The sequence below is a fragment of the Mytilus californianus genome, unplaced genomic scaffold (genome assembly GCF_021869535.1).
Source record: "Mytilus californianus isolate M0D057914Y unplaced genomic scaffold, xbMytCali1.0.p SCAF_9, whole genome shotgun sequence".
Lineage (NCBI taxonomy): Eukaryota > Metazoa > Mollusca > Bivalvia > Mytilida > Mytilidae > Mytilus > Mytilus californianus.
In genome coordinates, this window is record NW_026262745.1 from 88,997,652 (window position 1) to 89,020,386 (window position 22,735).

Sequence of the window (22,735 nt, forward strand, 5' to 3'; positions counted from 1 at the left end):
CAAACAATATACGAAGCATACTACGTAAACAAAAATGTCAGATTGGATTTTTCAAACTCACATTCTCATTTATTAACTTACATACTTATTCATAAATTGTATTTACAGATTGTGGTTTTTATGTTTTCCGTTATAAAACCTACTCACAAGATAAGCATATGACTGAAAATCGTATAAATGTCATTGAGTAAAACAACCGTTGCTGAAATTTAAGTTTCCGACGCGGAACATATGCATTAATACGAGACTGATTAAATTAGTTTGAAAGCATCCTTTTCTCCTCTTATGTATGTTTAATCATTGTTATAACAATTGAAATATTCAATTGAAATATATTATGGTATGGCATCTTAAGAATTTTCACAGACGTAAACCCTTTTACATGAGGTTTTTCTTGCTACGGTTGCATGATACAAATGATATATTTTACAAGTGCTGATGCCTGAGGAAGACTTATGAAATTAAATGCAGTTACAAATAGTATTGACATAGATCACAAAAATTCTACATTATTGTTTTTCGAATTGGAGAAAGGTAAATACTTTTGATTGCAGGCACTGTTGGCAACTCCCTTCTCTCCAAGTCAGTTAAAGTAGGCCGGCGATGAAAATGTTAATACTAGGAAATACTACCAAGGCAAATACTAATAAATTCTGGTTGATCAGAACTCTTGAGTGAACAATACTATAAAAACTAGTTCCTACCCGGTGAATTGCTGTACATTGCTGTCAGTGATGCAAATATAACAGTTCAATTCAACAACATTATCCATTTGTAATGTTCTATTTCCCTATATACATTGAAATTCGAAATTGAGATTCCTGGTTTTATGAGGTTTATGCTCATCATTATTAAAAACGTGCTTTAATTCTGACTACAACATAGCAATCTGTTCATGCTCACTATTGTTGCTATTATCTTTCAAATGGAATCATATTATGTCATATTATAAAAAAGTTATGTAATAAAATTGACAATGAAAAGGTAAAAGGTACGCCTCATTGAATATTTGAGGAGTTTGGAGCCATGCATTATAGAAGTCATAAGAGTAAAGGTAATTGCATCTTCTGAATATAGCAGATTTATATTACATAATTTATTGATACAAACGGTTTACCTAATTCAACTTTTGACGTTTTACTGTTCATCACATTATTATGTGTTTATTCTATTGCATTGTTTAAAAAAATGTGGCCTATAAACATTTGTCTTTGTGTAATTCAAAATTTTGTAATTATATCTACCTGTATTTATATTTATCATTTTACTTATATCAACATTTTCAAGAAAAACAATGTTTGATTTCAAACGTTGATATAAGTAAAATAGTCATATTTTTTGTATTTGATGTATGCTATATAATAACACCTTAGTACTGAATTAACCATAGTTCCTGGAATATATGATTATCATCTATTTTGATAAATTGAATCAAACTGAAGAATAGAAATAATAATTATCCATTATATTTTAATGTATCACTTACAACAGGATAAATTTCTCAGATGCTAAAAAGAAAAAAAACATACATGTCCCTTATCCCGTACACCATCCAGCGATGTTGATTGCTCTGCGCACGCTCATATCAAATTGACATGTATGTCATTTTTTTTTCGTTCATCATCAGAATAGAATAAAAGATAATATCTTCGAAAAATAGGCTTTCAACATTATCGCAAAATATGAGGTTAAATTTGATCAGACGTTCATGCGTGTGTTTCCCACAATGGACAGGTGTAAATGACAAAATCCCCATGAGTCATCAGGAATTTCTTCAACGGATACGATTGCAACTGGTAGCATTGTTTCTTTATACTGACATGTGATTAATTTAATATGACATTGATAACTGCCTAAAAACAAGCGGACAAAATATAGATGTATAATGAAAGGATATGTGGGTATACATGTCACCAAGAAAGCAACTCGTCTATACATACTATACAAAAAGCAACTCTATTTAATATACGGAGTAGTCAACATAATTAAGGACTTCAGCAATTACAAAAGGCAAATGTCTGCACAATTTTGTTTTTCTCGTTCTTAGAAATGTGTACATATATGATGTCGGATGATTCATTATTCAAAATGATTGGTACCTACATTTCATACGTAAAGTTCACAACGTCCATGTTGCATTCATTTTTAGATTTGCACAATCTTATTTCGTATTTCTCCACATGTATATTCAACAACAAAAAAATGTTTTTCACATTTGCAGATTCTGCAATAGGGTTCAACAGAAAGTCAGTCACTGTTATACCTATAAAACATATTTCTATCACAACAATGATTCATTATGTAAAAAAGGCAGACTGTACACAGGTCACATAATTCGAAACTCCGAGAATCATTAGAATCTAATAAAATAACTTAGGAAAGGCCTTAATCTGTATATAAACCAAAGTTTATTACTGACCTTCATATACCTTGTGCATATATCTTTCTGGCCACAAACAACAACACACTATTTTTGTAGCCTTTTAACCGATATTTGTGTTTACAGAACAATAACGATTTGACAATGTGATTGCTATTCATATCTGTGTAATTGTTGGCAGTTTTTATGTTAGGTGATAATATCTGCATTATGTTAATAAATATATAAATATGAAGCTTAGAATTAAAAAAAAATATCATACAGATTTAAAATCGTTACTTTTGTTAAAAAATAATAAAGATTTGACAATTTGACTGTTCATCAATAATCTGCTCAATGTAAAGGACGTATTAAAAAGTTGGGAATATTCAGGAAAATCAATATATATTTTCATGACAAATGTAAAGTTTGATCGATACACAAGCTGTTACACAGAATTAATGACAGAAAAAAAAGGATTGTAAGATATACCTTCTGGTACGTTTAAAGACATACTAACATGTATGGTATATTCTAGTTTGAATTGTTGTTTATTTCTTCATGTTGGGATTTGTATAGCTTGCTATGTAGTCTAGGTTTTGATCATTATTAAAGGTCGTACAGTGAATTATAGTTGCTAACATCTATGTCAGTTGGTCTCACGTGGACAATGAGTTGTTTTATTGGCAATCACATCACATCTCCTTATTTTATATACATGTACATGGAGGTATGATATATAAAAAATATATATGGCATTAATCTCAAAATTAAGTGAAGATTATATTGTTTTGGTCAAAAGGTCCTCGTACACATAAAATATAACAAAAATTAGCACAATAGTAAACCCCGTTCAGTTGCTTATAATAAGAGTGACAGTCTAAGTCTAGGGTGGTACACCGAATTTGCAGTAAATCAAACCCTCTTAAGTCCAATCAATAAATTGAAATGGAATTCATGTTAGGAATTATTCAAGAAAAAAGAGACTTGCTATTCCGGAAATCGGTAAGTCCAATATTCCATGGTTATATGCATAAATACAAATTTTACCGTGATAATTTAACAGGAAACCTTCTTGTAAAAAGAAGTATTAAAAAGAAAACAAATTATATACAATGTCATTTCTATATATATAAAGTCAGTATCTATTCCCTGGGAGGGATTTATTTCTGTAGACTTTTTTTTAAATATTTTGGCCTTTTTCATTTATTTAGTTGCCCACTAATATGAGGCAGGCGTTACCTGTGAAAAGGGATGCATATCTTAACTTCAGAATCTGTTAAAAAAGAAACGGAAATTCGGAAACGTTTTTTTTTTTCTTTATTGATTTTTCAACTGTAATTGGGGACTTCATCCCCATATCATCTGTTATATCTCTCAGCTGTCAAGTTATTTCTTTGTTTCTTTTACCAACTTTTTTTATTATTTATTTTTTCGCCGGTCCATCAATATATTCAAGTTTCCCTATGCAATATTCTCTTCAATGTAGTCCTAACAAGACATTGGTTTGTGCATGAACCCCCATTAAGAAGCTCAAGGGAATAACATTAAATGATTTATGGTAACAATCAGTACCTTTTAATTCAAGTCACAAAGAAAATAAAGCACATCTTATTCGGACATGTGTAATACGATTAAATCGAGACGACCGCATATGTGTGGAAATCGAGATATCAAATCATTAATTGCAAAAGAAATGAATTGTAGTACACTCTGTTAACAGAGCAGATCTATGTATTTAAGCATATATCACATGAGCAGACATGACTTTTGTATATTCATACAACGCGGAGTATTTGCAAAATGTCTAAGTTGTTGAAAATGAAAGTACAATGTATACTTCTGGTAATGTACAAATCTTTGGAATATCACTCGTATGAGGACCAATCTAAACTCGATGTCTGGAAAGAACTTTCAATTATATTCTGTATAACATACAAATTACTTTTCATGTAAGTATGCAGCAGATGTCAAAATTGCTAAGATATATGTGCAATATGTTTATAATGTAGTGTGGTAACTGAATTGAACTTTAAAAGAGTTTTCTATGTGGTGTCTTATCTCTAGTCTTCTATGTGGTGTGTTATCTTTAGTTTTCTATGTGGTGTCTTATCTCCAGTTTTCTTTGTAGTGTTATTTTTCCTTTGTTTTCTATGCAGTGTTTTTCTCTCTAATTTTGTATGTAGGTCTTTTTATAAGTTATCTATGTATTGTTCCTTCTTCAGTTTTTTAAGTTGTGTTTTGTCATTATTCTTCTATGTAGTTTGTTGGTATCAAATTTCTAAGTAGTGCTTTCTATGGAACGCCACAGCTGTCTTATGTGGTACTCTGATATTACGTTATGTTGTTTTATTATTACTTGATGATATTTTTTCTTTACATCATATGGTTTTGACATTACGTAATGATGTTATGATATAACTCAATATGGAATAGTCATTACTTAATGATATTTCGATATTACATGATATGGTTTCGTATGGACTTGATATAGTTTTGTCATAACTTAATATGGTTTTTGTCATTACTCGATGTGGTTTCACAATTATTTAATGTGGTTGTGTCATTAGGCAATGTGGTTTTAACATTACTTGATGTGTATGTGACTTAACGTAATGTAGTTGTTTGAAATTTCATTACATGATGTGGTTCTGTCAGTCTTTGATGTGGTTATCACATTACTTGATGAGGTAAAACCATGTGACCATTTTGGGAAAAACTAGTTCTATTTTTAAACCGATTTCCATATTTTTAATGTGCTCCGGATGAGTGTCGCTATCCATTGAGTTAAAGTTCAAATTTAAGTTCGATTTGTTGTTCTGAGTTATTTGGTATGAAAAAGGGGAACGGCAGACAAAAATAAGTTTTCTGTTCAGTTTTCTTAGTAATGGTTAGTTTGTTGTTTTCTATGTAGTGTTTTGTCAATTGTTTTGAATAGGGTTGACTCTGTTTTGTTTTCAACAGTATATGTTTTGTATTAGTTTTCGATTTAATGTCTTATCTTTAGTTTTCTGTGTTATGTGTTTTCTTTAGATTTTTATGCATTTTTTCGTCTTTATTTTTCGAGACTAATTGAGAAAAAAAAATGTATTTATCATGACTTTGTCGAGCAATATTCAGAAAATTCAAGAATATAAAGAATATGCTAAAACTGGTTACAAACAAATTAATTTTGCCGATAATACACTTCAAAAGTCTAAAAGTCTGAAAAGACCAGTTTTTGTCTTAATTTGCATGAACTTTTACTCGACATTCTCCAAAAGTATGACTTGTGTCTTAATTTTTCTTGACAAATTCTCATTTATATTAAATTTGTATGAAATTTACTCGACATATTCTCGACATTCTGAATATGGTCTTAAAATTTCTTGACAAATTCTTGACATTTGAATACTGTCTTCAAATTTCTCGACATATTCTCGACATTCTTATTTTTTCTCAGTATGGCTTGACATATTCTGAGCATTTTGAATCCTGTCTTAAATTTACTTGACAGTTCTGAGTTTAACAAATCATGACCAATATTCATGATATAACTTTAATCTTTATTTCTCTTTATATGATATACTGTTGTTTCAAGTTACACTTCTTTACAACAAAAATAAAAGTTGGGCATGTAAAATAATTGAAAATTTGGGTATATAAATATTTTTACAAATGCAGATATGGCTATGAATTCAAATCTAAAGTATAAAATAATTCAAATGTGGGTGTGTTGATATAAAACAATATCAATGTGGGTTTTTAAATAATTACAAATTTTGATTCCTAAATCTTATAAATTAAATGATTCAAACCAATCATACTGTAGACATATTTCATTCTACATTCATAATATTCAATGTTGATATGGTAAATAATTATTATACCAAAATGTGGTTTATATAAATAGCAAATTATGATGATATACAAATCATTCATTTAACAGAAGAAAAATTAGTGTTATGTCATCTGTTGGAATATATTAAGTATTACACATGGACAGGATGTTCCCCATAAAATTAAGGTATTCCACACCCCAGAGTACACGCAACTGTCAAATAGAAGTTATTGCTTTACCTGTAATCAGCCATACAACTTATCAGTTGACCGACCATGCCACTACAATTTAAAAAGTTTGTTGATAGATGAAAATGAAAATCATCATTTTGATGAAAAAAAATTGAATTGAAATGGATTTTCTTCATCAAAATTATGAAGTTAATTATTTTAACATAAAAACAAATTGAATAATTCCCAAAGATTAAAAGAAAATTATTATCGACTCCAGGAATAATAGAAAAAAGTATATTTATAATGAGTCCCATCAATTATTTCTATAGAAATCATCGGTCTTATGAAATGGTTCTCAAACAGACATGCATAATATAGATCTAAACATTTTTTTCTTTTCAGGAAGGAGTTATCACACATATTTATTTTTGATAAAAAATTATAAAATTCAACACTCAAATTTGAATAAAATATGTTTTTGGGTTGTTCTAAAAAATGAATAAGATTTTTGAATCAAGATGGGAACAAATTCTTTGACCTAAACGAAAGCCCCCCTCTTTTTTTAGCCACACAAACCCAAAAGATGAATTGTGGGGTCCAAAAGAGATACAGGACACCTATTTTAGTAAAGCAAATTTGACTGGCAGTTTTGCGAACGGCAAAAATCTAAATGCTGTTTGTCAATACCTTCGACTTATATTCCAAGTGAAAACAATTACTTGAATGTTTTATAAAAATAAATCAAAATTAAACTACATGGGGGATTATTCAGGGTATTCCAACTTAGTTGCACCAAATGGGTATCTTACTATACCAAATTAATCCTTGATTCTTCAAAGTTTAGTTTAGCCATAATAAAAAGGAATATACAACAGCAATAGAATGTCATAAACAGTGCAGAATAAGTCTGTTCACATTTCAGGCAAAATTTATACTGTTGAGATAATGTCAAGACATATTTAAGACTGTCAAGAATGTGTCGAGACATATTCAGACATTATTTAGAATGTCAAGAATATGTCGAGACATATTCAGACATTATTAAGAATGTCAAGAATATGTCAAGACAGATCGAGACAAATTTAAGACAGTCAAGAATTGGTCGAGACTAATCCAGACTCTTATCAGATGATACAGGAAGTGTCGAGAAATTTTAAGACAATGTTCATACTGTCAAGACACTTGTCAAGAAAAATCAAGAACCTTATTAGACAAATTCATACTATGTCAAGAATTTTTAAAAATTATTCAGACAAATTAAGAATGTCGAGTAAAAATTCATGCAAATTCAGACAAAAACTGGTCTTTTCAAATTTTTTGACTTTTGTAGTGATATGTCGTGAAACTTTCATTCCAATAAAGTAAAATTCAAAATCTCGAGTAGTTTATTTTTTCAAACAAAAATTGGTCAGTTTTAACTTTAGGCACTCTGTGGCGGACGTTGCATAGTTGTTTTACAATACAAATTAACATATCAAGCATACATTGTGTGTTGATTTTATCGATATCATATTATATAACTACATTGAAACTGTTTTCATATATAGATTATCACATTTACAGTTGGTAAAATCCATCGATTTTCTTGTATGAAAAATATGTTTTTATGTAAGATATATATTTTCTAGGAATCCACAAAGCGGGTTTTTTGTCTTTCAAAATAATAAATATATTGGGATTGACATAAATAAATATTACAAGAACAGTTTGGTATGTCCTATATATACATGTATACATGTATTTAGATGATAATAATTGTACCCAGTAGCACAATTTATCTCCACCGCCAGTACGGGTCGTCTGACAGACAATACACAAAGCACATTATGTAAAAGAAATAGGTGTACGATCGATTTTTTTCGGATTTACATACCAATAAATGAATTGTTTCTACATATTGATGTTGAGGAAAGACAACCGTTAAGTTTCCGATATGGCACAGGTATAAACACACGGGACGGATCAAATTATTTTGAAAGCAGATAGGTATACTCCTACTTGATTCTTAATATTATTATAATAATTGAATATATTTATGGTATGCATATCTAGATTTTTAAGTGAGGGATATACCTGTACATGATGTTTTCTTTTTCTGGGTAACGCTGCATGAGAATAATCAGTGTTGTGATGCATCTGTTGATCCCTGAAGAAGACAAATGTAATACAGTCAAACATAGTATTGGCATATATTATATAAATTCCACATATATTTGTAGATATTGGAGATAGTTAAAAAAAATTGATTGCCGGCAAAATTGGGGAAAACTAGTTCTGTTCGAGCACGGAGATCGGCACTGTAAACACGATTAAATTACAGCAAGCAACTAGACGATTACAATTTTGAATGTAAAGTATTTTAAAAACCAGTCACAAAAAGTGTCAATTATGATAAATTGCTTTCCGTCATGACAATATTAATATTGGCAAGAATATGTCAAAAGTTAGAGTAATTCTCATTACTCAAGTATAAGGCGACCATGTACTAAATAGTTATAGCATAGAATGTTTCTGCACTACGTCCTAGATTATTTGCAGCACGGCATACGTTATCAGGTCCTAATAAGTATTATATTGTAAGTAGACTGGCGTACCGTTTATACGACTTAGATGAAGTTGTTGCAGTCGGTGGATGGATGTCACAAGCATTCTCCCTGTGCTCATATGTTAAGACAAAAAAACTTTAAAACAACATATTTTTACCTGCTGAAACGATTTGGCTTTGAACAAGATATATGGAGACAAATAGCCCTAACCTACTTTTCAAATATATCATGTATATATCGTTGATGCAAGAAAGAATCAACAAATACGGAAGAAGTGTATAAATACGTGATCAGGTGCGACTACACCGATCAATGTTTACTTATGAACGAGGTTGTTACAATCAAAAGTTTGTTGAAAAAAAAACTGGTGTTTGTAATTACCGAAATATTACAATCTGACACAGCGATAATTAATTTAAACAAGGGACGACAACAGCACTTTGAAAGATTCAGAGAATAGATACCAAAAGTTTTTTCACAAGATTATTTTGAAATGGAACTCGCAGAAGAGTTTACAAAATCAGCAGCGCCTATTCCATTTACTCTAGAGTCTAATCTGGTTCCCGAAGGATATCAATATGATTATTGTGTATCACATCATAAAAAAGGTAGTGATTTGGTTTTCAATATGCTTCTATTCGAATAAGAAATGAAATTTCCCGACGATGATGAAGCTAGCAAAGGTAACTTATGAAAGTATAAGAGATAGGCGAAAGAGGTCAAAACGATAGTCAAACTCATAGGTCGAAAACGAAATGACAATGATATGGAAAAAAAACGAAAAACGATCAGAAGACAAACAAGTCTACAAAAAGCAGATTGAAAGCTACAAACTGTCCAACACAACCTACCAAAATCCAAAGGTGATCTCATGTGATCATGAAAGAAAAGCATATCCTATTCGTCAGCTGACTCCCGTCGCGTTAAATATGTAAGTACAGCCCTTATGATAAGTCTAATTAATAAAACCACATTCGAGAAAAAAATATGACAGGTTTGGGGATACGACAATTGGGACATATCTGTTTTCATTTGTGAAACAGATAAATAAATGATACCGAAACAATAAATGAATGATGTAGTTCATTTTTCTTGCATAAGCGATGTCTGCGTCGTTTAAATCCTTATCGGCTGCCGCGTAATGAATAAGTTGTGTTATTTACGAATTAGGTACTATTTGAAATGTCATATTAGGTTATATTTACCCCAAATATAAGTGTACATTTTGTCTGAATGCTTATTTAAAAGTGGATATACTTTGTATAAAAGTGACACCTAACATCTACGTATTCCAACATCAATCCGAATTCCGATAGCAAAAAATCTTATTCGGAAGTCTTTCATATACATACTTTTAGTATTTTATTGTATTTATATTACAACATAATGATCACATGATGCTAGTAATACTAGAATTGCAAATGCTTTACATAGATCCGACCCTTATTTAGTGTTTCGGCGGTTTTTGTATTATATGCGAATGATAAATGTATGACATTTATGAATGGGTTTAAGCATTGTAGGCCCGCCATCATCAGGGATTTACTTATCAGTTTATTTTAATTTTGTCGTTGCCAATAGATCTGCTATAGTTTTATGCTTTTTATAAGCTATTATTGGTTTGCTTGAAAATATTTCGTTGCATACCGCATCCTGTTTTAGTAGATCCCAATGTTTACTAATGCATTGTTTTAATTTATGAATGCATGGATTGAATTTCGTTGCCAATACTAAAAGAATTTCCTTTGTGTGTTTTTTTGGCCTGATTAAATCAGATCTATCACATTATAATGCCTTATTTATATACTGTTCGATTTTAATCTCCTTGTATCCTCTTTTTATTAAGTTCAATCTGAACTGTAACAAAATATGTTGTAAATCATTAGCATTATTTATTGTTCTTATGTATCTGATAACTTCACCCTTGATAAAACCTGCAAACACGGGTCGACTATGACAGCTTTTACGATGTAGATAAAGGAAAGCATTTGTTGGTTTAAAATGTGTTTTTACATCCAAGATGTTTTCATTAGAAAACCTCGTTCCTTTGAAAATAATAACATCAAGAAATAGTATTTCTTTAGAAAAAAATTCTAGTGTCAATTTTAAGAACGGATGATGATTATTTGCTAACTCTAATGAATCCTTTATTTCCTTCATGTCGCCGTGATATATTAATAAAATACCATCACGATACCTACCATAGAAAAACCTATTTTGTTTCTATGTTCAAACTTAGAAAGAATTTCTTTCATAATTTTATACATGAGTATATCACAGATTTCCGGGCTTGGCACTGCTCCTATCGCGGCGCCTATTTTTTTCTTATAAAGCTGTCCATTAAAATCAAAAATGTTGTTCTCTAAAATTTATCTGAGGAGATAGATCAAATCATCCGGTTGGCATTTGATTTTGTAATCTGATTTATTAAACTTATCATACGAAATTCTAACTGCCGAAAATAATTCATTAATCGGGCATTTAGTGTACATTGATACTACATCAAAGCTACAAAGCCAGCAATCTGCAATAGGCTTAATCCTTTCCAACTTGTATATTAATTCAGACGTATCTTTTATATAAGTGTGTTGTTTCTGTACTATAGGTCCTAGAACATAATCGATATAGCGTCCAATAAATTCAGTGAAAGTACCAATCTGAGATATGATTGGCCGACATGGCGGCATTATGTTTTCAATGTTCAACCCATATTTATTGATTTTTTATTAATTCCGATTCATTTAATCGGTGTATTTTAGGCAAGATATGCATATACCCAGGCCATAATTGATTTGATTACCATCATTAAGGTAATTTAATGTGGAGTAATCTATAACACCTTTGGTGTACATGCCTTTAACATATGTATTGATATTACACATGTTACATCTAAGTACTTTTAGGTCAACATTTTTCAATTTGGTGTAATGTTGTGTATTTAATTGGCGATCGCCTTCAAGTAGGTCATTGACCTTATCTAAAATAACAACATTATTACTTGTATCGGCTTTCTAAATGATTAATGATTCCTCATTTAACTGAGAAGAAATGCCGGACCTCTCTGAAACACTTAAATTGTTTCGAAATTTTCGAATTTGCATTGAAGATAATTCATACTTTGTATTAAACCGGTAATTTTCAAAGGTGTTGCAGGTTAAAGGTGGTGTGTGTCCAGATTTAACTGTGAAGGGATGAATTTCATCCAAGTTACCATGATACAAGTAACGACATCTCATTTTCCTGGCTAATTCATCGACATCATGTAATAAATCCTGCTTTGCTTTTTTGACTGACGGTAAAGGAATGAATTTAAAACCCCTGGATAATACCAAATACTCGTCATCAGTTAATTTTCTATGCGAAAAATTAACAACCTGGTTTCTAGCTTGTGATAGCATAAATGTAAGCTTACTTTGCTGCATTGACACTTAATTTTTCAGCCTTCGTTTATGTTTATTTCCTTTGGCATATTTCTTATAATGTCTAGCCATTTCTGTGATCACAGAGACTAGTATCTGAAAGACTATTATCAATGCAATATCAACAAAACAAACTGGTAGGAGGCGTGGTGTATTTGCCTAAACTGATTTTCATTGGCTCAGTTACGTCTGTAATTATGTTAAGAGTAACAAGTACTTCAATACATACCAATTTAATGGAAAATATAAATTCCAAAATTACATTATAAATAAAACAATAAATATTATTGTTTTTCTTCACTAGGTATCAAGTGCCAAGCACTAGTTATTTCAAATAAACTAATACAATATTTATTGTTTATTCCTAATTCTGATCACGAGAAAATGCAACAATTTCTTTCGATTTATATGTCCTAATCATCAAATGTTTCGTTGGAAAAGGTTTCTGTGTGCTTTGGATTTCCAAAGATTTCACATGAGGAATATCCTCAGTGTTTCTCTTTTAACATGATAAATTATCATTGATAATATATGCATTTTCTCCAGAATCTGTTTTCAACAACAAAATGTTTGAAGTACTGATGTGACAGTAACGCCAATTATGTGAATCAGAAAGGATTGACCAAAGGTGCCGTACTTCCTTTTCCGAAACAATAAATAACGTTTTGAACTAAGTAAGCGAATTGTTTCAGTGACATTTAACATATGTTTATGTTTGACAAGCTTTTCCGTCGTAATGGCATCGCCAAAATTATTTATAGGAACAAGGTTAGTTAGTATCGAATTCCAGAAAGATTAGGAAACACGGATCACCAACTAAATGATGATACAAGGGAAAGTGCCAGTGGGACACAGACCCAAATGCAAACTTTGTATAAAAGTGACACCTAGCATCCACGTATTCCAACATCAATCCGAATTCCGAGAGCAAAACATTTTATTCGGAAGACTCCATATACATGCTATTATTTACATTGTATCATAGGTCAAATGTATTTGTTCAGTGTATGTTTACTGGTGTTAATATGTCCTTTGATTGAGTTAAGTTATTTCAGTTGATATTTTATAGTGTGTCTTTCTATGTTGTGATGTTACACTACTGTTTCAGAAAAAGGGTGAAGGTTTGGTACCATTAAAACGTTTAAACCTGCTGCAATTGTTTGCACCTGTCCTAAGTCAGGAATATGATGTTCAGTAGTTGTCGTTTGTTGATGTGGTTCATAAGTGTTTCTCGTTTCTCGTTTTTTATATAGATTAGACCGTTGGTTTTCCCGTTTGAATGGTTTTACACTAATAACTTTTGTGGCCCTTTATAGCTTGCAGTTCGGTGTGAGCCAAGGCTCCGTGTTGAAGACCGTACTTTGACCTATAATGGTTTACTTTAAAAAAAAATATAAATTTTGACTTGGATGGAGAGTTGTCTCATTGGCACTCATACCACATCTTCTTATATCTATATATTAGTATTTTATTGTATTTATATTACAACATAATGATCACATGATGCTAGTATTACTAGACTTACAATTGCTTTACATCAATCCGACACTAATTTAGTGTTTCGGCGGTTTTTGTATTATATGCTAATGATAAATGTATAACATTTATAAATGGGTTTAAGCATTGTAGGCCCGCCATCATCAGGCATTTACTTATCAGCTTATCTTAATTTTGTCACACAGAAACCTTTTCCAACGAATCATTTGATGATTAGGACATATAAATCGAAAGAAATTGTTGCATTTTCTCGTGATCAGAATTAGGAATAAACAATAAATATTGTATTAGTTTATTTGAAATAACTAGTGCTTGGCACTTGATACCTAGTGAAGAAAAACAATAATATTTATTGTTTTATTTATAATGTAATTTTGGAATTTATATTTTCCATTAAATTGGTATGTATTGAAGTACTTGTTACTCTTAACATAATTACAGACGTAACTGAGCCAATGAAAATCAGTTTAGGCAAATACACCACGCCTCCTACCATTTTGTTTTGTTGATATTGCATTGATAATAGTCTTTCATATACTAGTCTCTGTGATCACAGAAATGGCTAGACATTATAAGAAATATGCAAAAGGAAATAAACATAAACGAAGGCTGAAAAATTAAGTTGCAATGCAGCAAAGTAAGCTAACATTTATCATGTGTATGCTATTACAAGCTAGAAAACAGGTTGTTAATCTTTCGCATAGAAAATTAACTGATGACGAGTATTTGGTATTATCCAGAGGTTTTAAATTCATTCATTCACCGTCAGTCAAAAAAGCAAAGCAGGATTTATTACATGATTTCGATGAATTAGCCAGGAAAATGAGATGTCGTTACTTGTATCATGGTAACTTGGATGAAATTCATCCCTTCACAGTTAAATCTGGACACACACCACCTTTAACCTGCAACACCTTTGAAAATTACCGGTTTAATACAAAGTATGAATTATCTTCAATGCAAATTCGAAAATTTTGAAACAATTTAAGTGTTTCAGAGAGGTCCGGCATTTCTTCTCAGTTAAATGAGGAATCATTAATCATTAAGAAAGCCGATAAAAGTAATAATGTTGTTATTTTAGATAAGGTCAATGACCTACTTGAAGGCGATCGCCAATTAAATACACAACATTACACCAAATTGAAAAATGTTGACCTAAAAGTACTTAGATGTAACATGTGTAATATCAATACATATGTTAAAGGCATGTACACCAATGGTGTTATAGATTACTCCACATTAAATTACCTTAATGTTGGTAATCAAATCAATTATGGGCCTGGGTATATGCATATCTTGCCTAAAATACACTGATTAAATGAATCGGAATTAATAAAAATCAATAAATATGGGTTTAACATTGAACACATAATGCCGCCATGTCGGCCAATCATATCTCAGATTGGTACTTTCACTGAATTTATTGGACGCTATATCGATAATTTTCTAGTACCTATAGTACAAAAACAACACACTTATATAAAAGATACGTCTGAATTAATATACAAGTTGGAAAGGATTAAGCCTATTGCAGATTGCTGGCTTTGTAGCTTTGATGTAGTATCAATGTACACTAAATGCCCGATTAATGAATTATTATCGGCAGTTAGATTTTCGTATGATAAGTTTAATAAATCAGATTACAAAATCAAATGCCAACCGGATGATTTGATCTATTTCCTCAGATAAATTATAGAGAACAACATTTTTGATTTTAATGGACAGCTTTATAAGAAAAAAATAGGCGCCGCGATAGGAGCAGTGCCAAGCCCGGAAATCTGTGATATACTCATGTATAAAATTATGAAAGAAATTCTTTCTAAGTTTGAACATAGAAACAAAATAGGTTTTTCTATGGTAGGTATCGTGATGGTATTTTATTAATATATCACGGCGACATGAAGGAAATAAAGGATTCATTAGAGTTAGCAAATAATCATCATCCGTTCTTAAAATTGACACTAGAATTTTCATCTAAAGAAATACTATTTCTTGATGTTATTATTTTCAAAGGAACGAGGTTTTCTAATGAAAACATCTTGGATGTGAAAACACATTTTAAACCAACAAATGCTTTCCTTTATCTACATCGTAAAAGCTGTCACAGTCGACCCGTGTTTGCAGGTTTCATCAAGGGTGAAGTTATCAGATACATAAGAACAATAAATAATGCTGATGATTTACAACATATTTTGTTACAGTTCAGATTGAACTTAATAAAAAGAGGATACAAGGAGATTAAAATCGAACAGTACATAAATGAGGCATTATAATGTGATAGATCTGATTTAATCAGAAAAAAAGGCCAAAAAAACACACAAAGGAAATTCTTTTAGTATTGGCAACGAAATTCAATCCATGCATTCATAAATTAAAACAATGCATTAGTAAACATTGGGATCTACTAAAACAGGATGCGGTATGCAACGAAATATTTTCAAGCAAACCAATAATAGCTTATAAAAAGCATAGGAATATAGCAGATCTATTGACAACGACAAAATTAAAATAAACTGATAAGTAAATGCCTGATGATGGCGGGCCTATAATGCTTAAACCCATTCATAAATGTTATACTTTTATCATTAGCATATAATACAAAAACCGCCGAAACACTAGATTAGTGTCGGATTTATGTAAAGCATTTGCAAGTCTAGTATGACTAGCATCATGTGAATATTATGTTGTAATATAAATACAATAAAATACTAAAAGTATGTATACGGAAATCTTCCGAATAAGATTTTTTGCTATCGGAATTCGGATTGATGTTGGAATACGTGGATGTTAGGTGTCACTTTTATACAATGTATATCCACTTGTAAATAAGCATTCAGACAAAATTTACACTTATATTTGGTGTAAATATAACCTAATATGACATTTCAAATAGTACCTAATTCGTGGATAACACAACTTATTTATTACGCGGCAGCCGATAAGGATTTAAACGACGCAGACATCGCTTATGCAAGACAAATGAACTACATCATTCATTTATTGTTTCGGTATCATTTATTTATCTGTTTCACAAATGAAAACAGATATGTCCCAATTGTCGTATCCCAAAACCTGTCATATTTTTTTCTCGAATGTGGTTTTATTAATTAGACTTATCATAAGGGCTGTACTTATATATTTAACGCGATGGGAGTCAGCTGACGAACAGGATATGCTTTTCCTTCATGATCACATGAGATCACCTTTGGTTTTTGGTAGGTTGTGTTGGTCAGTTTGTATCTTTCTATGCTGCTTTTTGTAGACTTATTTTTCTTCTGATCGTTTTTCGTTTTTTTTCCATAGCATTGTCATTCCTTTTTCGACCTATGAGTTTGACTATCGTTTTGACCTCTTTCGCCTATCTCTTATACTTTCATAAGTTACCTTTGCTAGCTTCATCATCGTCGGGAAATTTCCTTTCTTATTCGAATAGAAGCATATTGAAAACCAAATCACTACCTTTGTTGATTCTTTCTTGCATCAACGATATATACATGATATATTTGAAAAGTAGGTTAGAGCTATTTGTCTCCATTTATCTTGTTCAAAGCCAAATCGATTCAGCAGGTATAAATATGTTGTTTTAAAGTTTTTTGTCTTAACATATGAACACAGGGAGAATGCTTGTGACATCCATCCACCGACTGCAACAACTTTATCTAAGTCGTATAAACGGTACGCCAGTCTACTTACAATATAATACTTATTAGGACCTGATAACGTATGCCGTTCTGCAAATAATCTAGGATGTAGTGCAGAAACATTCTATGCTATAACTACTTAGTACATGGTCGCCTTATAATTGGGTAATGAGAATTACTCTAACTTTTGACATATTCTTGCCAATATTAATATTGTCATTACGGATAGCAATTTATCATAATTGACACTTTTTGTGACTGGTTTTTAAAATACTTTACATTCAAAATTGTAATTGTCTAGTTGCTTGCTGGAATTTAATCGTGTTTACAGTGCCGATCTCCGTGCTCGAACAAAACTGGTTTTCCCCAATTCTGCTGGCAATCAATTATTTCAACTATCTCCAATATGTACAAATATATGTGGAATTTATATAATATATGCCAATACTATGTTTGACTGTATTACATTTGTCTTCTTCAGGGATCAACAGATTCATCACAACACTGATTATTCTCATGCAGCGTTACCCAGAAAAAGAAAACATCATGTACAGGTATATGCTTGACTCCAAAAAAACAAAATGTATACAGACTACATCCCTTTTCACAGGTAACGCCTGCCTCATATTAGTGGGCAACTAAATAAATGAAAAAGGCCAAATCATTTAAAAAAGTCTACAGAAATAAATCCCTCCCAGGAAATAGATACTGACTTTATATATATAGAAATGACATTGTATATAATTTGTTTTCTTTTTAATACTTCTTTTTACAAGAAGGTTTTCCTGTAAACTTATCATGGTAAAATTTGTTTTTATGCATATAACCATAGAATATTGGACTTACCTATTTCCGGAATAGCGAGTCTCTTTTTTCCTGAATAATTCCTAACATGAATTCCGTTTCAATTTATTGTTTGGACTTAAAAGGGGTTGATTTACTGCAAATTAGGTGTACCACCCTATTTATTTCTATTCCGTTATATTTGGAATTTCCCTATTCTATTTCTATCTTTAGACTTGTGGTACAAGTTTGGCTAGTATGTAAATCAGAAGTGGTCTGATGTTACTGTTGTTTTCTGCACGAATATTTCGAGGGCGGTAGTACGGGTGGGGTTTTATAGGCATATATAAGTCCTGATTACGTTTGATTATTATCGATGTGCTCCAGTAACTTTGATAGACGAAGTTAACGTTAAGCTCTGCATAATATGTCCGAGGAAGGCTCCGACCATGTGAACGCCGTGCTACTACTCAACATGCTGAAAATAGTAACGAAACAGAGTTAAGTACGGACGGGGCTATTTCGCTTTTCACTTCAGCTTTAAACAATGCTTTAGAGAAGCAAAAACATTCCTTGATTAATCATTTCGAAGCTCGTTTAGGAAAAAGTGTTAAAGCAACCGGTGTCGACCAACCAGAATTTGTATTCCAAAGTGAGGGAATTAAAGTGCAACATTCGTTTAATACCGAGCGTCTGGAGAGGCTTGCTGCCGTTGAAAGTTGTATAAAGCTTGGAAACGCTTCCGAAGTTAGTGAAATTATTACCCAGGAAAAGGAAATCATCCGTAAGCGTAACAAAATTCTAAAGATAGCCGACAAGCATGGATGGGACACGGTTAAAGAGTACTTGGATAGTCCGTTGGCCGACAATAAAGAAGATGCTAGTGATTTGCGTGCTGCTATTTCCAGGGCTTCTCGTAAAAGAAGTTCCAAGCCGTACAGTAAACCAGAATCTTCCAATAGTGGTTCCGGAAAAGGAAAATTCAATTCCAGGAGTTTTTTTCGTGGCTTTGGCCAAGTCAGTGATACCGAGTTCTCCAAAGCAGGCAAGTCATAAAGTTACAAGTGTTTCTATTGTAACCAGCCCGGGCACTTTGCAAGGAACTGCCCCGAAAAAAGGATTCCTACAGCGACAGTTGGTGCACCAAAGTTCCAGGAACAGAACACAGGAAAGACCCAGTAACAAAACAGATACAGACATAGATGAAGTTGAGTATTGTTTTCAATTTGTTAACAAGTATGAGAAAAACTCTTGTCAAAATCTTATAAATGTGAAAGGAAATTTAAGAAAACATGCATTGTTTTGGAAAAATGTACTTAACGCTAATGATTTTATAATGAATGTTATTAATTTTGGTTATAGAATTCCTTTTCTGAGTGAACCACCGACTATTTTTCTAAGTAATAATAGATCCGCGTTAAAACACTCAGAATTTGTGGAAAATTCTATTGAAGAACTTTTAACTAAAGAATGTATAAAAGAAGTAAATCGATCATTTGTCGTTAATCCACTTACTGTGTCGGTAAATAGTACGGGTAAAGAAAGATTAGTCTTAGATTTGAGACATGTTAATAAATTTGTCGAGAAACAAAAAGCACCAGTTTGTTTAGTTAGCAAGTGTTTAAATCACATGCGGTTATGTAAAGCTAAAGGCACTTTAGTTGTACCTAAATGGCCATCAGCGTTATTTTGGCCTATCTTAGTGAATAGGTTTTCAGACAGATTTAAATCTTTCGTTATAGACTTTAGAGAGTACGTAAAACTAATGAACTTTTTTTACAAAAGGTTCACAAGAAGAGAGTATATTTGCACAGAGACCTTTTAACAGTAATGTATATGTTTTGTTGTTGGATTTCTCGAAGTATTGAGATTTATGCATTGAATGTTGTATACAGACTGTAGTTGATTTAGTTTTCTGCGATGGTTATTTGCCGCAGTTATCAGATATGAGACTATATTCGTAAGAATGTTAAATTTAACATTGTGATGTTTTAACTGCAACAATTAGATATGTCATTGTTAACATTGTTGATTAATTGTTTATGAATACAGTGAGGGTTAATGCCACTGTATATATATAAGTATATGACTTTTTTAGATACTGTGAGGTTGAATGCCACAGTAAGTGTGCGAGGAAAATGCCGCATTCATTTGTTTGCGAGGAAAATGCCGCACTCATTTGTTTGCGAGGGAAATGCCGCATTCATTTGTTTGCGAGGGAAATGCCGCTTTCATTTTTTTGCGAGGGAAATGCCGCATTCATTTATAGTAGTAATGTTAATTATATTTATTTTACAGATCAATGGAAACAATTTGAGTGTTATGCCAATGATTCGAGATTTGCCAGTATCATACGAGATTTGCCCTCTTTTGTCGAATCGTCTAGATCAAATTCTACAATTAAGAAATACAAGTGCTATTTTAAAAAGTTTGAAAAATGGTGTGTTTCATGTTCACTTGAGTGTTTACCAGCGACAACTACTACGATTTCTATGTATATAGGTGGACTCATTCAACAGGGATCCAGTGTTGCGATTTTAGATGCAAGTTTTTATTCAATAAAATGGTTTCATGACTTTAATTTCAAACATAATCCTTGTTCAGACAAATTCCTTGGTCTTATTTATGAAGGAGGAAGGAGATTGCTAAGTAAACCTATAAACAAAAAAGAACCTATTACGCCAGATATATTAAGGAAAATTGTTTTGAAGTTCGGAGATCATAATAATCTCAAAAAATTGCGTGTAGTAGTATTATTTCTGTTAGGATTTTCTGGATTTTTGAGGTATAGTGAATTGGCTAACATTAAGATGAATAATATTGAGTTTCAAGTCAGTCATGTTAAAATTCGCATTGATAAAAGCAAAACTGATTTATACAGAAGGGGTAATTCTGTTGTTATAGCTGCAACAGGTACAGATTTATGTCCAGTTTTTTGGTTAAATAAGTATATCAATTTAGCTGAATTGAGCAAAAATTCTGATAGCTATATTTTCAGAGCACTGTCTTTTATGAAATCGAAAGATGTTTATAAATTATGTAATATAAATAGTCCATTGTCCTATACCAGAGCGAGAGAAATTTTGTTAGAGAGTTTATCAGATATTGGTTTAGATAAGCTTAAGTTTGGGCTTCATAGTTTGAGAAGTGGTGGCGCTTCTACGGGGGCTAATAAAGGAGTCTCTGATAGGTTACTTAAAGTCCACGGTAGATGGGCTTCTGATAAAGTCAAAGATGGGTATATTAAAGACAATTTAAAATCTCAAATGGCTGTTTCCTTGAATCTTGGCATATAGTTCTCAAATTATTTATTCCTTTGTTTTATCGAAGTTACTGCGAGCAAACAAACCTAAATTGTGACTTGTCTCTTATTTAGCCATGTATTTAGAATAGAAATGTGTTAAATTCGGACGAATTCATGAGGGAGAATTTAAATTTATTTCTATTCCGTTATATTTGGAATTTCCCTATTCTATTTCTATCTTTAGACTTGTGGTACAAGTTTGGCTAGTATGTAAATCAGAAGTGGTCTGATGTTACTGTTGTTTTCTGCACGAATATTTCGAGGGCGGTAGTACGGGTGGGGTTTTATAGGCATATATAAGTCCTGATTACGTTTGATTATTATCGATGTGCTCCAGTAACTTTGATAGACGAAGTTAACGGTAAGCTCTGCATAATATATTACAGTTATGTTTGTATTGATATGTATTTAGAGGACATTGTGAATGTATATAGATGGAATTGTGGTATATTTTTGTAATTTGTAAAATGTTTACAAGATATTAAATGTTGTTTCGCTGAGAAAATAAGAAAGTTACTGCGAGCAAACAAACTTAAATTATGACTTGTCTCTTATTTAGCCATGTATTTAGAATAGAAATGTTTTAAATTCGGACGAATTCATGAGGGAGAATTTAAAGACTTAGACTGTCACCTTTATTATAAACAACTGAACGGGGTTTACTATTGTGCTAATTTTTGTTATATTTTATGTGTACGAGGACCTTTTGACCAAAACAATATAATCTTCACTTAATTTTGAGGTTAATGCCATATATATTTTTTATATATTATAACTCCATGTACATGTATATAAAATAAGGAGATGTGGTGTGATTGCCAATAAAACAACTCATTGTCCACGTGAGACCAACTGACATAGATGTTAGCAAATATAATTCACTGTACGACCTTCAATAATGATCAAAACCTAGACTACATAGCAAGCTATACAAATCCCAACATGAAGAAATAAACAACAATTCAAACTAGAATATACCATACATGTTAACATGTCTTTAAAAGTACCAGAAGGTATATCTTACAATACATATTTTTTCTGTCATTAATTTCTATGTAACAGCTTGTGTATCGATCAAAGTTTACATTTGTCATGAAAATTTATATATTGACTTTCCTGAATATTCCCAACTTTGTAATACGTCCTTTACATTGAACAGATTATTGATGAACAGTCAAATTGTCAAATCTTTA

The 22,735-nt window shown here is 31.5% G+C and overlaps 1 protein-coding gene across 2 annotated transcripts in view; it reads right to left on the reverse strand.

Moving 5' to 3' along the window:
* Positions 1-22,735, reverse strand: part of LOC127716004 (transcription intermediary factor 1-alpha-like) — a 431,824-nt gene that overhangs the window by 198,421 nt on the left and 210,668 nt on the right. The window lies entirely within an intron of this gene.